General features: G+C 40.7%; 1 long non-coding RNA gene across 1 annotated transcript; it reads left to right on the top strand.

The window, feature by feature from the left end:
* The first annotated feature begins 17,956 nt into the window (after positions 1–17,956).
* On the top strand, positions 17,957–20,143 carry LOC134482557 (uncharacterized). The gene is made up of 2 exons (XR_010058799.1): positions 17,957–18,136; positions 19,941–20,143. It is a non-coding gene; the product is annotated as an uncharacterized LOC134482557 (long non-coding RNA).
* Positions 20,144–21,427: the final 1,284 nt, after the last annotated feature.

Raw genomic sequence — 21,427 nt, 5'->3', positions numbered from 1 at the left:
ATATCCTCACTATCCTTGTCTTTGCAAGGTGTGTGTCTTTACCATCTGCGAGGAGAAAACAATGTGACACTCAGATAACATGAAGAGGAAGGAAATCACTCAGTGGTCTATGCTTAAAGCACTCAGAATTATGTTCGTGTTAGCTATTCTGAATCACTAAAGAGCAAAACCAAGATGAATCGTCGGGTACAAATCCACTTCCAGAAGGATCTGATGACAGTCTTACAATTACTGTGAGTGAGAGAGCTGGCTTGCTGTTCTTGAAAGAACTTGCTTCTGTTAAGTACTGCAATCCCCCAGCGTCTGGTATATTACACTGCAAATGGTATCTAATGTCAATGCTCTCACTTATGTTCTGGATAAAATCCTTTCTCTAGTAATTAACCCCAGCAATTTTTTCCTTTCATCTCTTATGTCATTATGTGCGGCTCTTTGTGAGGTCATTTCCATCTGTAAACCAGCATACCACAGCACACCCTGCCTTAACAAATGTTGAACTTAGTCAGAAAGGCTATCTTCTATTCCACTACTCTCCAGTGCTCTACTGTGAGATGCCTTAGAACCCTTTCAATGTTGAAGTGAGCAGAACAGAACAAATCCTCGACGTCTTGTCACTTTTATTCACATAGTAAGCTCAATTAATTCTCAGATGTATGGACACTAAAAGATTCATAATGCCCACCTTGAACTCACCCACAGAATTCCAGTGCCACTCAGAGGACTAGCTGCTGTCATTCATGTACCTTGGGGGACCACGGTCCTGTAGTTAGTAATAACATAAGCTGCAAAGTATGAATGTTTATGTTCCAGAATAAACAGTGCACAAGTACTGGTTCTAATGGTAAATAGTGCCAGGGCTTGACAAAAGCCCACACAGAGTGTCTTGTGAGTGGAATCCACACAGACAGTGCTGCCAGGCAGTGGCATGACAAGGGACGCCATCATCCTGAGGCAGGGAGAAGGGTCATCCACTCAGTCAGACAAAGCTAGCCCACAGCCAAACCGTGTACGTGGGACTTCTTAAAAACAACTCGTGTTAACACATCAGTTCAGAAAGAATGCCGGCAGTGGAGGCCAGCCCTAAACACTCATTCATCTTTCATGGTGACTGTTTCCCCTGAGGAGTTGCAGTGTACAGCAGAGAAGCTGAAGAAGGGTTAGTGTGAATTTCAGTCCACCTCTGTGGTTCATCCTCATTTGCTTGTCTCTACCCCCACCTCATGTGAGGGATTTAAAAGTGGTGCCCAGTAAGAGGCTAAGGGCCTAGAATACTGATTTTAGTGTTTTAGAAAGCGATTTAAAATGAACATTGCAAAATATGTAAGCACACTCGATAGACACCTTCATTTGCCTGAGAGAAACAGCATGAGTTGTATATTGATTTTATCAAACAATCCAAACTTTGCCTTAAATCATAACTATTTTGAAATCTAGCATACCCAGCCTCTTCCAGTGCTTATCCGGCATTCCCATGTGTGCTAGCACGACCTCTGCTCCCCCACAGAGACAGTGCTATGAGCCCAACACTCTGCAAAGACCGGAAGGCATGCTGTTCCTCTACGGAACTCAACTGAGGTTCTGAGAGGCTCAGGACAGGGTTTTTATTAAGAAGAAAAATCAAAATACCCGAGGAATTAGGATTTGATTTGTGTCTCTAACTAATTATTGTGGACCTGAGGAGCTACCTGACTGTTACATTATAGGAGAAAGGCTAAATTAAAAACAGAACAGCTTAATTTATTTAGCTGAGCCACAGCTTTGAAGTGCTAAAAGTGTACTTATCCATCATGATGGATTCCAATTGTCCCATCTCATCCACAAAACAATTGCAGTCTGCTCATTCCATTTCTTTACTTACTTTTTTCAGATTGCTTCCCCAATAAAACATATACCAGGACATTCTGAACAAGCTATTGAGGTCTAATGGATTGATGGAGACTGAGCCACTCTGTTCTTTCCAGAAACAAACACAGAGGAAGATCAATAGAATTTTTCATTCTGAGATCAGGTCATCTCCCTAGGAAGCCTCCGGGGAGTGTCAGGAACTTTCACTAGCAGGAGACACTCATTCCTTTCCCAAGTATTCACATGATAAACTATATTGTCCGTTTACATAGAAAAGTCTAGGGTGATTTTTCAATGCCCATCTCTGAACTCAAATGCACAGTTTGGTTTCCTTTATCTTTTTGCATGTAGATAACATGAACAGCTTTTCAGTTTTCTTTTTCTTAGTTAATTGAATTCACTCTGACAAAAGAAATGTCCATTTTTAGTTCATTTCCTCTTCTTATCACCAAACATCATCACGCCAGATGTGGAAAAGGAAGTCTTGCTGGTACATCTGATTAGGTAAAATCTAGGCCTGTAGTTTGTGTTACCCACATTTTGTCATAGAGATAAGCATCACTGTCCATCTGCTCTCTCATCTTCAAATGGGAATTAATTTTAATTTCTCATGCACTCAATTGCTAGAAGAAATTTGGAGGTAATGAAATGGGGCTACTATCTCCACAGTTAAATAACTTGGAATTTAGTGAACACTGAATACAATTTTAGAACTAGGGGGCAAGAAAAAATAAATAAAAAACCCTCCCTCTGAATCTACCTGATTGACCTCCACTGTTGTAGAGGGAAAGCATTGGTTTTCAGAATGATGAACTCACCAAGCCACAAAAAGTTGTACCTGCCAGGAGAGCCAGTTCTCCCAGATACTCCTGGGTGCCCTGTGCACTTGACTTCTGCATTTGTTGCTACCTTGAGAAGGCTCTTAGCAACTTGAGTCCAACCCTTCATCTGCACAGCATTTTCTATATAACTAGACACAACATACAGCATGGCTTAGAGTGCTAAGTGGATGGGGCCCTCTGCTATGCATGAGTCACTTTATTTATATTTTGTTAGAATGGAGTATAATAAATTATAATATAATCCTGTATCAAATTCTAAGCATTTGTGTACAATTCCCATGAGGAAATGGATAGAGATCAAATGCTTTGCTTCAGAAGTGAAACCATACTAGACTGGTCTTAAAATGAGAAGTATCGTCATCATGTACCAGCTTCAGGGTCCACCAATTTCATCTACAGTTTGTCCCAACCCCCAGAGAAAGGAGAAAACGAAGTAGATAGATACTACTGTAGAAAGTTCTGAAGAAAAATAAACACGGCAAAGTGGTAGTACAAAATAGTTTAAGAGAATTTTAGCTTCCAGCATAATTCCCAGAAGAGAGTTCCTTATCCCACACACATATGGTTAATCTTAAAGCCTGTGCCCTCCAGTATCTGTGAGATTTTGTTCAACTTAATTACAGTCTTTTTTTTCATCATTTTTGTCTTTTTATTTTATTATATATTTTCCTAACAATTTATTTTTTATTCACTTTACATCCTGATCATAGCCCTACCTCAAGTTCCACCCTTACAAATACCACCCCACCCCACTCCCCGCCGCCCCTTGCCTTGGGAAGGGGAGTTCCCACCCTGGGTACTACCCAATCCTGAAATATGTAGTCCCAGCAGGACTAGACAGCTCCTCTTTCCCTTGGGCCGCACCAGGGAGCTCAGGTGGGGGCAGGGGATCCAACAGCAGGGAAGAGAGAAAAAGCAGTCTTCTTGGTGCCATTTAAGAATAAAGAGGAAGTGGAGGAGAAGGAGGAGGAGCTGTAGGAAGAGAAGAGGAAGGGAAACAAGAGGAGGAAGAGGTGAAGGAGAAAGAGAAAGAGGAACAGAAAAAGGAGGAGGAGCAGTAAGAGGAGGAAGAAACGAGGAGGAAGAAAAGGAGGAGAAGGAGAAGCAGGATGAAAAGAAGAGGAGAACAAGAAGAACAGCAAGGAAAAGATCACTAAATAACAAAGGAAGACTAATACATGTGCTCAAAATTTTAAACGAAAAGAAATAAAAGGAAACCATTTCTCCAAAGATATTCTCACAATATCTGCTTTCTCTTTGTTCCTGTTGCTCACTCCCTCATCATACTGCATAAATTTAGGATAGCCTGTCCCCAGTGCTTTGGGTCCGCAATGAAAAATAACTTCATTCAGTGTTCAAAACATCATATATCTGCCAAAATTTAATCTCAGTAGAGGTTTTGATATAAAGTAAATCCCTTATGAAGTCTTACTGTAGTTAAAAATGTAAAAGAGAGGCTCAAGATGGATCCTTAAAGATTGATGAAAGTATAGGCATGTGACTTTGCAGATGGCAAAATGCCAGTCCCACTCGGGATGCTTCTTCATGAGCATGACCATGAACTTTCATTCCAATTAAAAAAATAAAATAAAAATAAGTCACAATGAGTCCTGATGCGGCATTTTTCTGCTGGTGTCCAGTGTCTTCTCCTCTTCCTTCTTCTCTGTTTTTTTTCTTCCTTTTCTGGTCGTATACTTTCTTCTTCCTCTTTGCTTCACTTATCCTCCTGCGCTTGTTCCAAGGTGCTATCACTGTGCTCAAATACTGAACTGCCATCCAGAGCCGCTTCTCCGTAAGCATTTTATCATGGAGACATTGAGTTACAACCCAGTTTCCCTGAACTGAGGATAACTGAGAGAGGAGAGTGATGATTTGCTCCGCTCTTTCTGATTAAAATACTCAATAGGAGTGTTGATAAGGTCATAGCTGATTAAAACTGATTATAGCATGCAAGGTAAAACTGAGCCTTTTGCTCCGAGCCTTACATCCACTGAGGTTTAATATGTCCCTGATATCTTTTATGCCACACTGCTCTTGGATGTACAATGCTATTTGTGAGCATAGAACTTGGAAGCTGAAAAGAGCCAGTGAGGACGGAAAGGGTAGGCAAAGAGCTCCTAACATGAGAGCTGAGTCTCACATCATAAGCGGACATGAGAATGACAGCAGAGGTTGTCAGGAATTCGCCAGAGACATTGTCAGAAGGGTGCCTACACCAGCTCTATGGCCTCCAGATCTGGAGTTAGCTTTGCCTTCTTCTTGAATCTTCTGGCAGCCCCACCAGTTAGGACGATTCCACGTGGCACTAAAGCAATGGCGAAGCTCACCATTAAGTCAGGGATTCCCTATAGCGACCGGTCGTCAAGGGTATCAATCACTTCAGAAAACTGTTTGCTTAGCTAAAATGATGGGGGAGCTGATGCCCTTCCAATGATGTGTAAAATTTGATGAAACTGCCACCTGGTAGCACTGCCTACTGAGATGGTCAGACCAGACCTGAATGCACATACCACACTGGCAGATATAGGAATACATGCAAAGTAACCATTTTCTTAGGATTATCGACTATAGGGAAGCAATGGTCCCTGAGGAAAACACACTCAGAGGGATCATTCTGTCACTGTCCTCATATGTGCGCCCCCAGGGAAGGCCTGGGCTCTGCACCAAACATGAAGTACATGCATCACGCCTTCTTTGCAACTGTGGCATAGCCTGTGCCAAACCCTCCTGGCTGTTTCTCCTGGTCACACATTTCCCATAGTTCAGAAAGTCCCCAAATTCAATGCCCAATAATAAGGACAACAGCATCTGTAGGAAAAAGCATAAATTTACATGTAAAACTAGCAAAGCCTGGAGGTAGAAGTGTTAAGAATCACTGCCCAGAGGAAGTCTTGTCTTAGGACCTGATACTCACCCGCCAGATCTAAGGAGCTTAAAACAATAGGATAGTTGATCATTAAGGCCAGGAAAGATTCACAGAGAATCACTCCTGGCATGACCAAAATGTTACAAACGTAAAACACAGGGAAATAAGCAAAGATATTAGATTCTAGAATAACATTGAAAACAAAATACCAGTGCTTACAAAATATGAAGTCACTAATCAAATGCTTCTCAAGATGGACACACAATCAAAAGGCTGAGCTTTTTTTTTATAAATATCAATAAGGGAGAGCTCTTACGAAAAACATTTTAGAGTGCAGCCATAGGAAATGGGGAAAGGCTATAAAGAATAAGAAATGACATTAAAGTCGGGAGAGCTTACGACATTTCGATGGGTTGTGAAATGTCACTGAAGACTTGGTGAAGCAGGAACTGATTCCCAGGAGGGTGATGGATAAGTATGTTCAAAAGAGTCTGAAAGACTCGGGTGACAGAGTCTCAGGGAGACAGTAGCTGCCCCACCATAACAACACAGAAACCAGACACTATGGCAGCAGATAGTCCCTTCACTTTCAGGATGCACGACTAAAAAGGAGCTGACAATAATCAGCAACTATTGCTATAATATTCTTTAATAACTGATAATTAAACAGATAAAATATGAAATATACATATGGAGATTTGTGTAAATACTAATGTTATAGGATTTATACACACTATGGATATACACACATTAATATGCATATATGTGTGTACAGAGATGATTATAAGTTTTACAGAGATGATTATTTTAGCTCTTTATAACATATGGACAAGTATCATACAACACTGATCTGTAAGACACTTCCACAATTCTAACTGGTTATTGTCAGATAGGTACAATCTCATGGGTGAAGTCAGTGGCCAGGACAAGTTATGAGAAGCCACATATCCAGAAAGTAATTGGGTTAAAGAAGGTGCCTCTTAGAGCCTGGACAAATCTATTTAAATTAGAGGAAAAGTGCATAAAAGAGGCAGCATTCGAACAGCACTTAAAAGAAAACATGATATACTCATATAATAAATAAAGAAATCTATTTTAAAAAATGAAAAAAAAGAAAACATGAGCTGAATACACATCTTGGTGTGTGAAGATACTTGTCACCAAGTTCAGGTTTATGTGTCCACCAGAATCCTATCCCCAGATACACAGGGTGAAAAGAAAAGACTAACTCCTGTAAGCCTTTCACAGGATTTGTCAAGCAGCTGTGTGTAAATGTGTATACACACACTAGACATGCACACAGGCACACACACATGTGCATTAGTTGTAATAGAAATAAATTTAAACCACTCAAAATGGGGTAACTGGTATCATAAAACTAGAATAGAAGCTATATGGGCATCTCAAAGTCTAACGCAAGGATACAGGAAATAAATAAAGAAAACCATGGAATGCACAGCATACTGATCCGAGTCCTGAGGCAATAGATGTAATTTAAAAAATAAAACATAATATCTTCATAATAATAATAATAATAATAATAATAATGAGGAGGAGGAGAAGAAGAAGAAGGAGGAGGAGGAGGAAGAGGGGAAGAAGAAGAAGAAGAAGAAGAAGAAGAAGAAGAAGAAGAAGAAGAAGAAGAAGAAGAGAGAGAGAGAGAGAGAGAGAGAGAGAGAGAGAGAGAGAGAGAGAGAGAGAAGCCGCCTGGCAAGGAAAAAATCTCAAGAAACACACAAACAGAACATTAAACTTTAAAAATGTAAGAGATGAGAAGGGAGACATACTTAAAAACAAATGAATGTCTCAAATCATCGTAATGGGAAAATCCCAAAGTAATGCATACGCTGAAGCTCTTCATTTCGAAGGCTTGTGCATCCACTGTCTTCTAAATGTCACTGTCATCGAGTACACAAAGAACAATTAACCCCAGTAATATGGAACTTATTACAAAAGTAATAAATTATATTATCTCAAAAGTACTTTAAAAGGAACAATCAACTGTGAACTTGTTCTCTTTCTCCGTAGTAAGTTTCATGATGAGTTTAAAAGAACAATGAAGAAAACCATGGGACCATTTCACGACTTAATTTTAAATTAGATTGCAAATATTTTATGGAGAGTATTTTTACCTAGAGTAGGTGATAAAGTAGATGGTTAGGTTTATTAAAAAAATGCAAGAGTAGTTTAATATCAGAAAATATGTCAATAATATTTAAAATATTAATGATTTAATAAATTACATTACTTCCTCAATTGACAGAGGAAAGCATCTGATAAATTCAACAGTTTTTATTATTAAAGCTCATAAAATATGAATAGTAGGAAAGCTTACCTGACACAAGCTATATACCAGAAGTTACGAGTGAAATCCTAATACGGATGGGGGAAGTAACGTGTGACTTTTGAGAACAGGAACTAAGTACGTGGACTGTCCACCTTAGTTTTCAAGGTAGACTGCAGGCCTGGTAGCATAGTGTAATCAATGTGTGAGCATAAAGAGAAGAAAGGTCCAATCCACTCAAAAATGACTAATTATGCCCAGCAATATCTATCATAAATGCAGATGCACTCTCTGGGATCACAAGAGCCTTGCAGGTCTGTTGCACATATGATTTCCATATAGCATTTAATGATGCCTGTATATTTCAGAAAAGCCACCTCAGGCAAAATGATAGCCACAGATCTGTAGAATGTGCATAAAGGATTTTTAGTTAAAGAAGTTTAACTTAAAATTAGCTTAAAAATGACAATAAATTGAGAGACAGGCTTTACATGAATAGGAAGATCCAAGAATTCAAAAGTGCCTATTTTAATTCAGTGCCTATATAAATTTATTATTTCGACCAAAAGTTTATAGTTGTAGAGAATTTAAATATGTTTCACATTAAATACATTTTTCATATTTTATATGTATAAAAAGGAAACAAGAATAGATTTACCTATAGTAAAGTCCACAGTAAAATGACATGGAAATGAAGAATGTTGTTTTAGTGATCTTAAGAAAGGTCTACACAAAACTTGATAGTTTTCACATACACACACACACACACACACACACACACACACACACACACACATTGATGGGTTCATTTCTATAGCAACAAGAAGGTCTAAGAATACAAGAGACTCCTGTTTCCACCTAATGTCCCATCAGTGGATCAGAGGCGCTACCCAACAGAAGGCAGATGAAGCCACGGTGTGAAGAGATAGAGCAGGCTCTCAGACACACAGTGCCTAAGAATAAAACAACATCATCCTACAGGTGGAAAAGAGCTTGAAGACTTCCAACTTAGGGAATAGTCAGACCCAGCCAACACCTTGGATGTGAATAACCTGAAGAATGCAGTATGTTCATCCACAAGGTCAACAGGTGGAAACACTGACCATGAAATTCAAAAAGGAACAAGAGTTGCAAGTGATTAAGAGTCTTCAAAGCATAATTGGGCCTGGCTTAGATCTGTAGAGATAGCTTAGCAGCTAAGAGCACCTGCTCTTCTTGCAGAGGACTTGGGCAGAGTTCCCAGCATTCACATGATTGCTCAGAAACTATCTGTAATTCCAGTTCTTGGGCATTCGAAATCCTCTACTGTCTTCTGTAGGTTATATATATATATATATATATATATATATATATATATATATATATATATGTGTGTGTGTGTGTGTGTGTGTGTGTGTGTGTGTGTGTGTGTGTGTGTGTTACTTAACGTGTAAGAAGATAAAGAGAAGAGAGCCAAGTGAGCTATGAACCTAAGCTAATAGCTTCAAATTTTATCACAAAATCTATACCTTTTAAGATGAGAAATGACTAAGGGTACCAGGCAGGCCTCTTGCGAGCTGTCTCTACATTCTGATTGGGAAGATGCATGCTTTGCCATTGAGTATTCTTTTTTTGCAAAGCTTGGTGTTTTGTACAATTATGTGAATACTTAATAGGTGCTGTCTTATTTTACTTCATCAATTGAATATTCGAATGATACTGGGCCTTAAATCAATCGTGCCTTCAAATGGGCAGGTCAATATAATTAAGAAAAATACGTGCAAGGAAAAACAGTTTTACCCAGTTTTTGAATCTTAAAAAAGACATTCACCCAGGCTGTCTGTGGACTCATGACCCTAAAAGGATCTTCCCTACCACTGTTGTTATAGGGAAGAAAAAGCAGCAAAAGGATCCGTCGACTAAGAAGAAAGCCCTTAGCTGTGGCATCCTCCACAGATACCCTCCCAACTAAAGCCCGGGGACAATCAATTCCTTTTCCCCATCTCTGGTCTCTTTCTCCAAGTTGTCCAAAAATTTAAATTTTGAGCATTTTCAAATCCAAATTTGGTATAATAATATTAAAATAACAATAAGGTTTTAAGAGAAGCAAATACATGTTGGTTTCACTAGGGTTTTTTTTTTGGGGGGGGGTTGTTGTTTCTGTTTGTTTGGTTAGTTGGTTTTTTTGATGGTTCTTTAAGGAAACCTATTCTGTCAGGATCAGTGTGCACATTTCAGCCTTGGTGAGAGAAGGGTCATGAACACCCCCATGAGTCTCAGTGCCACGGCAGAAGCTTTGGGTAAGAAGAGTGTTTGAACTGGAGGAAAAGAAATAGTTTCTAACTCTGAAATAATGATCCTTCACAATCTAGCAATGAGGCCAATGGATAAATTTGCATCAATACCTAAAATTTATCCTTATTTGCAAGACTACCTTAGGTATTTATACTACCCAGCATGACTGGGGTTTAAATCGCTTCTTGACAAACAAGATTGAAGCCATAGGATATGGGTCATGAATCTTACACAAACTAGCTCAAAGCACCGACAGTATTACCCATCCTCTACGAAGTTGCAAAACCCAGCCACCTCACATAAGCTGCCTTCTCTGCTGTGGACCTTAGAATGAATTTAGCATGTCAATACATTATAGCAGTGTCAGATTGTGGTTTCTGCTAAGCAGAGCACTATTCTTTTTTTTTTCTTTTTTTTTTATTTTCTTCCATTACCTTTTTTTTTTATTAACTTGAGTATTTCTTATATACATTTCGAGTGTTATTCCCTTTCCCGGTTTCCGGGCAAACATCCCCCTAATCCCTCCCCCTTCCCTTCTTTATGGGTGTTCCCCTCCCCATCCTCCCCCCATTGCCGCCCTCGCCCCAACAATCTAGTTCACTGGGGGTTCAGTCTTAGCAGGACCCAGGACTTCCCCTTCCACTGGTGCTCTTACTAGGATATTCATTGCTACCTATGAGGTCAGAGTCCAGGGTCAGTCCATGTATAGTCTTTAGGTAGTGGCTTAGTCCCTGGAAGCTCTGGTTGCTTGGCATTGTTGTACATATGGGGTCTCGAGCCCCTTCAAGCTCTTCCAGTTCTTTCGCATTCTTATGGAGAAATTATGACCCCCAGAGCATTGCACATATCAACCTGAGGACTGAGAGAGAGAGAACACAGTGTGCTTTCTAAACTCGGAGTTCAGTGTGGACCTATAAATAGAAATTGGAGGGATACATACATACATATAGAAAATTCTATGTGGATATATATATTCATATATATAATATATATATAATATTTATATCCATAGAAAGCCCATATGAAGTGAAAAGCTGACAAAAATTCCACAAAGTATCAAAGGTGGACTCAGCAAACATGAGCCTAACCATAACCCTGAGTCTTCTCTTAAGCATCCTTGCTATGGAAGTAGTCAAGAAAGCCTGTGACCTTAGCCTAGGGGAAGATGCAAGCTCAGGTGACTGTCCCCACGCTGTCCCAGTCCACCTTGTGAGCAAGGCTGTTGCCGGCAGAGTGTGGTCTGATCTCATTATGAATAATTCATGTCTCATCTATCTTCTGAAGAGGTGTTAAATTGCCCTTTTGGCATGTCTGTGGTTTCTGAGGAATGTGTTCACACCTCATTATCACTCGGTGATGGACTCCTGAGAGAGGGTGTAATTGTCTCCCACCAAGGACTCTGTCAGTGTGGCAATGCACCACTTCAGGACCATAGAACTTCCCTGGTGACCACAAATCTACAGAACTTCAGAAGGAAGCAGAGCTGGGGTCAGCTTCCCCTCTAACTTTGAGGGAAGCCTTGCTTTCCCCTAACGCAGGCTTCAGTTAGAATTTACTTATTGTTCTTCCCAATGTCTTCAAAATTAAACTGAAAAGGAAGACAAGAAGAGAGAACTGTTTTGGGTTTTGGTTTTGGTTTTGGTTCGTTAATGGCGTGGTCAAAAGTGCTCCTTTATTACCCTAGATCCCTAGAACAAACGAAACTCAAGACGGATGATCAAAATGTGAATGCTTCACTCCTTCTTTAAATGAGGAAAAAGAATACCCTTGGCAGGGAAGGGAGAGGCAAAGATTAAAACAGAGACTGAAGGAACACCCATTCAGAGCCTGCCCCACATGTGGCCCATACATATACAGCCATCCAATTAGACAAGATGGATGAAGCAAAGAAGTGTAGACCGACAGGAGCCGGATGTAGATCGCTCCTGAGAGACACAGCCAGAATACAGCAAATACAGAGGCGAATGCCAGCAGCAAACCACTGAACTGAGAATAGGTCCCCTGTTGAAGGAATCAGAGAAAGAACTGGAAGAGCTTGAAGGGGCTCGAGACCCCAAAAGTACAACAATGCCAAGCAACCAGAGCTTCCAGGGACTAAGCCACTACCTAAAGACTATACATGGACTGACCCTGGACTCTGACCCCATAGGTAGCAATGAATATCCTAGTAAGAGCACCAGTGGAAGGGGAAGCCCTGGGTCCTGCTAAGACTGAACCCCCAGTGAACTAGTCTATGGGGGGAGGGCGGCAATGGGGGGAGGGTTGGGAGGGGAACACCCATAAGGAAGGGGAGGGGGGAGGGGGATGTTTGCCCGGAAACCGGGAAAGGGAATAACATTCGAAATGTATATAAGAAATACTCAAGTTAATAAAAAAAAAAGAGGTTATAAAAAAAAAGTGCTCCTTTGCTATGCAAGACTAAATACCTTCTACTGGGTCTCACATGAGACAGCCATACATGCATTTCACTGCTTTTGGCAATTTCCCTGCTGTTATACTACTACAGTGACATTATGGCACCTAGAGAAGTTGACAGTCTCCCTCCCCTTTTAGCTCAGAAAGGAACTCTTCACAAGAAGGGATCTGGCCTCAGCATGTTGAGTTATGTCTACCTGCAACTTAGGGAAGACTGACAGAGGATCTGGCAGTCACCAAGCCAGGGGCATTCTCTCAGCTCAACCCTTACTCTTTGTAGGCGTTGCCACAGCTGCAAAGTCTACTGCCAAAATCTATTTGAATGTGTAAGAGGCAAGCCAAGGGGATTAAACAAGATATACTCTATGGGAGGTGGGCTTCTAAATATTGATCCTCCCAGTGTGCAAATGGACGCTGTGTGTATGAGAGTGTGTGTATTGTGTATCTCTGTACACATGTATGTGTGTGTATGTATTGTGTCTGTGTATGCATGCTTGTATTTTTCTGTGTATAAGTGTATGTTTGTGTAGATGTGTTTATATCTGTATGTGTGTGCATGTATGTATTAGTCTGTGCCCATTTTAATAATTTTTATTAAATATGGTTTCAAATTTAGTTACAGTATTCAAGAAAATGGTTTTTATCTTAATATACATCATGAATACAATAAATAATAAAAATATTTATAGAAAAAAATTAGCCTTAGAACTATGTGGCCTCTAAATGTCTATATAAATTGATAGACAAGAGAGGGTCCCTTGATCACAAGCCCTTAAAGATGATGGTGAAAGTGAGAAGCTCTGAACAGAAGTAAAATAAGGACCACTGGATGATCATATTGGGTTAGTGATGCTGCACCAAAGAAAAAGAAAGACATATGATTAATATATAGAGTTTTTAATAAGACTTCTAGAGTCACTGTTTGATGCTATAAAGCTAGATACTGTAGTTCTTGAGAGACTTAAGTTCTTTATGGGTAAGGAAAGCTGAAAAGGATCTGATCCTGGTGAACTACAAATAACTGAAACATTGGCTGGAGACTTTTGTCTCAGATCCTTCGATTTTCTACTCAAGAATCCCCATCCCATGGCGTGTGTTTCTCTGCTATGTGTTTTTTTTTATCTCTTGCCTAAGCTTCCTGGTGGGGCCATCTTCCCTTTCCCACTCCATGATCTGTGCTGCCCAGTCACATGCTAGTCCCATCTCCTGATGTCCTTCTGTGTCTTCAAGTGACAAACAGAGATACGGGAGAAGGTTTCTCTAGGAGAAGGATGTACACTGTGAGGAGAATAGAATTGGTGTATAAACTCTGTCTCTTCCCTGCTTCCCTGGCCACCTCCCTTTTCCTAAAGTAGCTATTACAGGTCATGTTTCACATGGCTTCAGCCTCAAAGACCATTGCTGACATCCAATAAATGACTTTGTTGCTAATCCACATGACATCCTTGGTGCAGAAGTTCAGTTTTGCATTACAACAAACATGACCTCTGTGAGGCTCATATTGTCATGCTGAGATCAGACCCCTGTTCTCACAACCCCTTTAACACTTCATGCTGGGTATCCCCCTGTCTGTCAACGAACTCATACTGAACACCCTCTGCTGTTGGTCATTTAGATTTCTCTTAAATTGTAGAAACCATCTTTGTTCCACACAACCTCAGTGAGGTATCACTGGCAGATGCACGGGAAGCATCAACTTCTCCACTAGTTTGAGTGACACGTCACCTACGACTCACATGGATGCTCAGATATTTCCTGCATTTTCTCCTGCTTTAGTGGTATGCTCTGAGAGGGGAGGAAAGGTGGACCCACCAGGAGCAGAAGAGACTTCCAGCAGATGTGGGTGCAGGAAGAACAGATTCTCAGAACCACAGAGAACAGAGGTCGCTCTAGTAACAGGTATCATTCAATGGAGAAAACTATGTCTATTTATACCTTTAGGGGTGGGTAGGGGCTTTTGAGGTGAGTGTATACCATTGCCCAAGGCCATGGTGCTGCACATGCTTGGTTGGCATAGGGAGGAACTCCCACTGCTGCTGGACATGACCTTATGAGAGGAAGACAAAGTTTAACCTGGCCACGGAGCTGCATGATCTCCAGTGGGCAAAGGTGGGGGGACACAGGACACTCAGGCCTGGGGAAGGGGGAAGCATTTCTATTAGTGTCGATGTCAGGATGAGATTTCTGGGATTTTGACATGCCTTGACCCCACTCTTGCTCAAGCCTACCCCACATACCCACACACCCCAAACACACACACACACACACACACACACACACACACACACACACACATCCTCAGTGCCATCCCCTGGCCCACATCCTTCCAAAAAGCCAATGAAACTGCTGATCTGCAGTGTATCTGACCTCTTAGTTCACTTCTCAGTATTTACCACCCAGACAGAAATGCTGTGTCTTTCAGCATCCTTGGTAAAACTTTTGTTTCCTCAAACTCTTCCTCTGATAGTCATAGTCTGTCTCACATGAGGGCACTTTTCTTCCCCTTGTTCTTTGCTCAGACTTGTCAAAAAGGATATTCTGAATTTCCATTCTCAGTTTCATGACTCCAATAACTTCGATATCATATGTAAACCGACGGCACCCAAACACTCATCTTTGACCCAGCTCATATAAGTAAAGCTCGTACTTACATACACACCTATCTGGCCCACAGAGAAGCAAACTCTTGAGTGCAGCTCATCTGATGAGCTGTTTCAAGATGTTTAATGCAGAAATTTGTAAGCATCTCAAGAGATAAAATAAGGGCAGCCCTTCTGGAGATGTCCATTGGTCAAACAATGGAAATTATGTGGTGTTGTAATTCAGTAGAAAATAAATAAGGATGTAAATTATGTGCTGTTGTAATTCAGTAGAAAATAAATAAAAGATGTAGTAAGTATTCTGGTAGTTGGAATATGCTTGGTCCAGGGACTGGCACTATTAGGAAGTATACCCTTGTTGGAGGAAATGTGTCACTGTGGAGGTAAACAATGAGAGCATCCTCCTAGCTGCCTGAAAGACACTCCCCTCCTGGCTACTTTGGATCAACGTATAGAATTCTCAGCACCTTCTCCTGAACCATGTGTGCCTGGACACTTCCTGCCATCATGATAATGGATTGAATCTCAAAAGCCAGCCCCAATTAAATGCTGTCCCTTATGAGTTGCCTTGGTCAAGTTGTCTCTTCATAGCAATGGAAACCCAAACTATGACATTTCATTTTTTTACTAGAGAAAATAAAGGTCATAAATGCCTCAACAGTTTTGTTTATCACACAGTCATGATAGATTCACAGATGCAGGGCATACATAACTTGAGATAGATATCACAGTCTGAACACAAAAGTATAGAAATAGCTTAAAACCCTAAGCTACAATAGTAGCTCCCCAACACCTGTCAGATTTCCTATGCAAGGGAAAACACTAGTTGGAATTGTGGTGTTTTTCTACCCAAGGCAAGTAAGGAACCAAGCACATTTGGGGAAGTGTCTTGCCTATGGGCTACCAAAGGCAAATGGGGGAAAGGAATTAACCCTGCCAATCAAGTTCCTAGTCTAAACAGAATACTTCTTTTGAAAGCTGTTGGCTGCTTAAAGGACAAACATGTCTTGAAAGCCATTTTGAGGAGTGGGGAAGTTATCATGTAATTAAAGCAAGAAAGAAAGCATGCCTGATCAACACACAGCCTTGAGAATAAACAGCAATGCAGTTTGAAGATTGCTGTGCTCTAAAATGCAACCTTCAGTGTGTGTGTGGTGGGGTATGTATATGTGTGTGGTGGAGGGGAGTATGTATATGTGTGTGTGCATCTGTATCACATTCGGAGTCAGAAGAGAATTTCACTGCTCTCTCATTTTCCCTCCTATACCCTTGAAAGGAGGTCTCACACTAGCCTGGAGCTCACTAGCTCTTAGGGAGGTTCTTGGAAGCGAGCTATAGTGAGCCTCCTGACTCAGCATTCCCTCCACCATAGTGCTGGGGCTACAGGCACAGGAAGTCACATCCAAGTGCTAGGGATCAAGGTCCTCAGACCCAGGTCCTCTTGTTCATAGAAAGTGCTCTTACTCATTGAGCCATCCCCACAATCCTCATAGCTTTCTTAGCTACAGAACAGGGACTGCGTTTGCCTTCTTAAAGGAGAAACCTTAATTAAATTATATAGAAACTAAAAGAGGAAGCATTTTATGTGTGTGCGTATGTGAGTATGTGCATGTGAATGTGAGTGAGCATGCGTGTGTGTGTGTGTGTGCGTGTGTGTGTGCGTGTGTGCGTGTGTGTGCGTGTGTGTGTGTGTGTGTGTGTGTGTGTGTGTGTGTGTGTGGTGTATTTATACTCTTGAAAACAGTAAGATATAGTACAACAGGAACTTCATGATATGATATGATACAATTTTAGCCATAGGGAATATGAAATTGTATAAAACTCATTCCTTTTATTTAATATTACGTGGCTCTTGATTTAGAAAAATATAAGTAAATATACTTTCTGGTGTTATATATCTGAAGTTTAAACATTTTAAACAAAAGCCTCACTATAATAGATTGCTCATTTATAGCTCATACCATAGCACACCAGATCATCTTACTTGAAACTTGAATGGATTTATAGCTTATCATAAAAATATGTAATGGCACATAATGGAGCCATCTCCTGTGAGGGCATGAATTTGTCAGGTTTGGTTTTCTGCACTGTTATTAGCTGCAGATGTGACTGATAAACTCTTACAATTTTCTTCTTAAGGAACCCATCTCTACTCTGCCTTCTGTCAGATACAACATGAATACTGCTACATCATTTATCCCGTCTTATTCTCATAGTACTCCTCAAACTTCCAGGGAACAGATACACAACCCACACAGCAAGGTCTTCCTGTGAACAGTGAAGTATAAATGTTCTTACTTTCATTGTTTTCCCTAAAGATAGAAACACTGCTAAATAATGTATAGTATTTTACCTGAGCTGAGGTGAGTAAAAACAATTGTATGAACAGAAATTCATCTTTAGCATCTCCACAGGCTTCTCTCACAGGAAGCCACGTGGAACCATAGTCACCTACTGTATCTACCTACGTGAGGTGTAGAACACATTCACAGAATGAAAGGGAAGCAACTCCAGGCCAAGAAAGACCATATTATTGAAGTGACAGATTCACAAAGCTCAGCTACTTGAGAATTTCTGTTGCTTCCTCCTTCAGCAACATGAGAGACAAGAGGCTGGGCCCTTTCTAACCAGTGGCAGCTCGTCATTGGTTGTTACCTCCTAGAGGGCGGGCCCTTTCTATCCAGTGGCAGCCCGTCATTGGTTGTTACCTCCTAGAGGGCGGGCCCTTTCTATCCAGTGGCAGCTCGTCATTGGTTGTTACCTCCTAGAGGGCGGGCCCTTTCTATCCAGTGGCAGCTCGTCATTGGTTGTTACCTCCTAGAGGGCGGGCCCTTTCTATCCAGTGGCAGCTCGTCATTGGTTGTTACCTCCTAGAACAGTTTACTACATAGGCTGATGTTCTTCCACCAAGAAGTATTGCTTTATCTTTGTTGTCAACTTCACACACGAGGGAAGAGGAAACCTCAGTTTGGCCTTGCCTCCATGGAATCGGCCTGTGGGCATGTCTATGGTAATACTTTCTTGACTGTTAATTAATGTTAGGGAACCCAGTCCACTATGGACGATACCATCCCTAGGCAGGGAGCTGGCGATGGGGGGCTGCATATGAAAGGTAGCTGAGGAAGCCAGTGTAGCAAGCCAGTAAGCAACATTCCTCTGTGGGGTCTGCGTCAGTCCATGAGTCTACATCCCTGCCTTGGATTCCCCTCAATGAGGAACTATAATCTGGAAGCCAAATAAATTCTGTATCACAAACTTATTTTGGTGAGTGTTTTATCATAGCAATAGAAGCCAGACTAGAACACTAGGTAACACAGAGGAGCTAACCACCGGGAGCACCAAACTGCCCTCTGCACGTGAGAGCTCATGGTTTCTGAGACTTTCCCAGAACAGTGATGAAAAGACCTCCTTGATCAAGTCACTGGCACCTTGGATTTTCCAGGCTCACGCTGACCTGCTCAACCAAGGACTCACATTTGGAAAGAAGCCATAATCAGGAATGTCTGACATTGGTTATGGAAGTGGTCCATTCTCAGGCACCATTAGTTTTGCCTTTATACCTCTAAATATGATGGGGATAGTCAACCGAAATCCCTTTAAGTTGTCTTAAAGTGTTAGTGTTAAGCAGACACTAACTCACGTGACATGATATATATATGATATATATATATGTATATATATATATGCCTGATATTACCTCCAATGTTACATATAAGGAGAGATAGATACATAAATACATAGATAGATACATACATACATAAATTGATACATAGGTAAATATACAGATAGATACATATATAGAAGGATAGATGATAGATGAAATTAGATAGATACATTCCTACATACCTACATAGAAATAGAGATGAACATTCACATAACATGAAATGGCTACATCTAGCTAATTCATGTGCTTTGATTTACATATTTATCATCGGTAGTGTGAAAATTCATGATACATACATCATTATATATTTCATTACTCTATACTACTGTCAAGAACTATATAGGTGATGCTGATATAAAAGAAGACATCACAAACTTCTTCCTCTTATCTAACTCTGATTATATCATTTCATATTTTAAATTATTTTATTTTTTATTGTATCTGTATGGGTGTTTTGTACACCAGAATGTCTACGCACCCACATATGTGCCTAGTGCCCAGGGAGGACAGAAGGAGACATCAGAAATTATTTTAAACCTACATTGAAATAAATTAATCTAGTTTACAAGATAAAGCCTCTTCTCAACGTTCTGCCTTCAATGATATTGCTATGAGTGACCAGTCTCAGACAAAGAGAAATGGGTCCTCGAAGATTTCCCAAATCAACTGGTTCAGAAGCAGCTTCAAGTTTGGAGGCAGAACTTTACCATAGAATGCATTTCAAATTAAAGGAGGGACTAAAAAAGCTGCCTGGCTGGTGAATACTTGCAAAGGTGTAATTGGTCCCATTGTGGCAACATCATTCCCCCTCTAAACAAGAGCTTGAAGTCATAAAGCCTCTGTCAAAATAAAGTGAAATGAATAAAGTACAGAGAGCGTGGGTAACGTGCACCTTGGGGTGAGCTGGCAGATGTGTATTTTGCCCCAGGTAATCCTGTGGCTAGAAGGAGCGGCATATTATGATGATCACAGCAGATGTTAATACAATGCTGATGACAGTACCCAGAATACATCTTTGGAGAGCAACTTTTACTCTGCAAACTAAGAATTAATTAAAAAGAGTAAGAATCCCCAAAATTTTACACACTTATTTCAAGTGACTATTGTTAGGACAATAGTGTCTAACTACAGTCCACTTGTCTACCCACAGGATGTGTATTGAGCATCTTCTGCTTCGGGATGAGGTGTTGATCAGGGATGCAAGTGCAACAAGCCACAGAGGCAGATCTCTGCCTTATGTTTTAATTAGGAGGTCTGAGAGACCCGTGACAAAAGCATCATGGATAATTAAAGCATCTCACTGGCTTCTGTTGTCGTTAGAATAAAAACGAACATATTTAATGCAGCCCTAAATAATCCTATTCATATTTGATGGCATTGCCTCGGGTCCAGAATGACAGACTGAAAGTACAAAGTAAGATCGAAAGGTGATAATGGACAGAGTTTGGGGCTAGAGTCTTGAGAAGTTAGTGTGTTTTGAATATGGAATGTAAAATAGTAGGGTTTGGGAACTCATCCAAGGTGTAAGGTAAGGAGCTGAGTGTTTGGTTTCAAAAGCAAAGCATGATTAACATACTACATGGTGTCAGTCAGGCTGTGGTCCTGATGAGGCAGGGGAGGGTTAGCAGAATCTGTCACATAGCCATGCCACCAATGACATTTGTGCTGTCTGTAGATCCTGAACCTTCTACCTCACTTTACAGTACACAGATTTCCTCTCTTGTCCCACATTTTCCTGATAAGCGTTTGGAATACATCTTACCACTTGAGAATAATCCTGGATAAAAATCTCTCCCCAGACTGTGTCTTATCCATCCTGCTTTGAGTCCCTCTGTTGTTGCAATGATATTTGGGGATTCTGCAATGTATGCATATTTTTCTGTAATAAGCCAGATGGAAAAGGGAAGAAGGCATTTGACCATCAAGCAAAACTGTACTTTCAGTCAATGAAAGGAAACAATAGTGAATGGAAAACTTCAAGTGCTAGAGGAAGAACGGGTATCCTGCAGTTTCATATACTTCGGAAATGTCATTTGAAGACGCCGTCTGAATAAAGATGGGTTTGGGGAAAACAAAGCCTAAGAAATCATAGTTTGAATTTATCATGAACAGAACCAGTTGTAGAGGACACAGCAAATCCAGGAACCACTCCCAGTTAACAGAATGAGACACAGGAATCAATGAAGACATTGAAATCAGTGTTGGAAATTGCTGAATATACAAACAGTACATAGGTTCTATGCCTTCAAACATTAAATGAAATCCCCAAAGTTTCAAGTAGTTCATAGAAACAAACAAACAAACAAACAAAGCAGTAACTAAGAAACAAATGCTAAACCCTTTCTGGAAGGACACAAAAGTGATACGGATGTTTGCAATAAATCTGTGCAAAAACTCTGTTGCCCCAGCAAGCCTGCGGAAAGCTGAGAAGTTCAGGCTTGCAAGTTAATCAGGCCAGCGATCAAGTCATATCCACAGCTAGCTGTGGCTGCACAGAGATTAATGACCTGCACAGCTATGATATTTATAGATGAAGAAATGAAGCCAGTGCATAGAAAATAGATGTAGGTGGCTAAGTGCTATAGAGCATACCTGGATCACACACTCTAGGGTGTCCATACAAGAGGATCACAAGTT

This window comes from Rattus norvegicus, chromosome 16 (genome assembly GCF_036323735.1).
Source record: "Rattus norvegicus strain BN/NHsdMcwi chromosome 16, GRCr8, whole genome shotgun sequence".
Lineage (NCBI taxonomy): Eukaryota > Metazoa > Chordata > Mammalia > Rodentia > Muridae > Rattus > Rattus norvegicus.
This window is presented reverse-complemented; position numbering and strand designations above follow the sequence as displayed.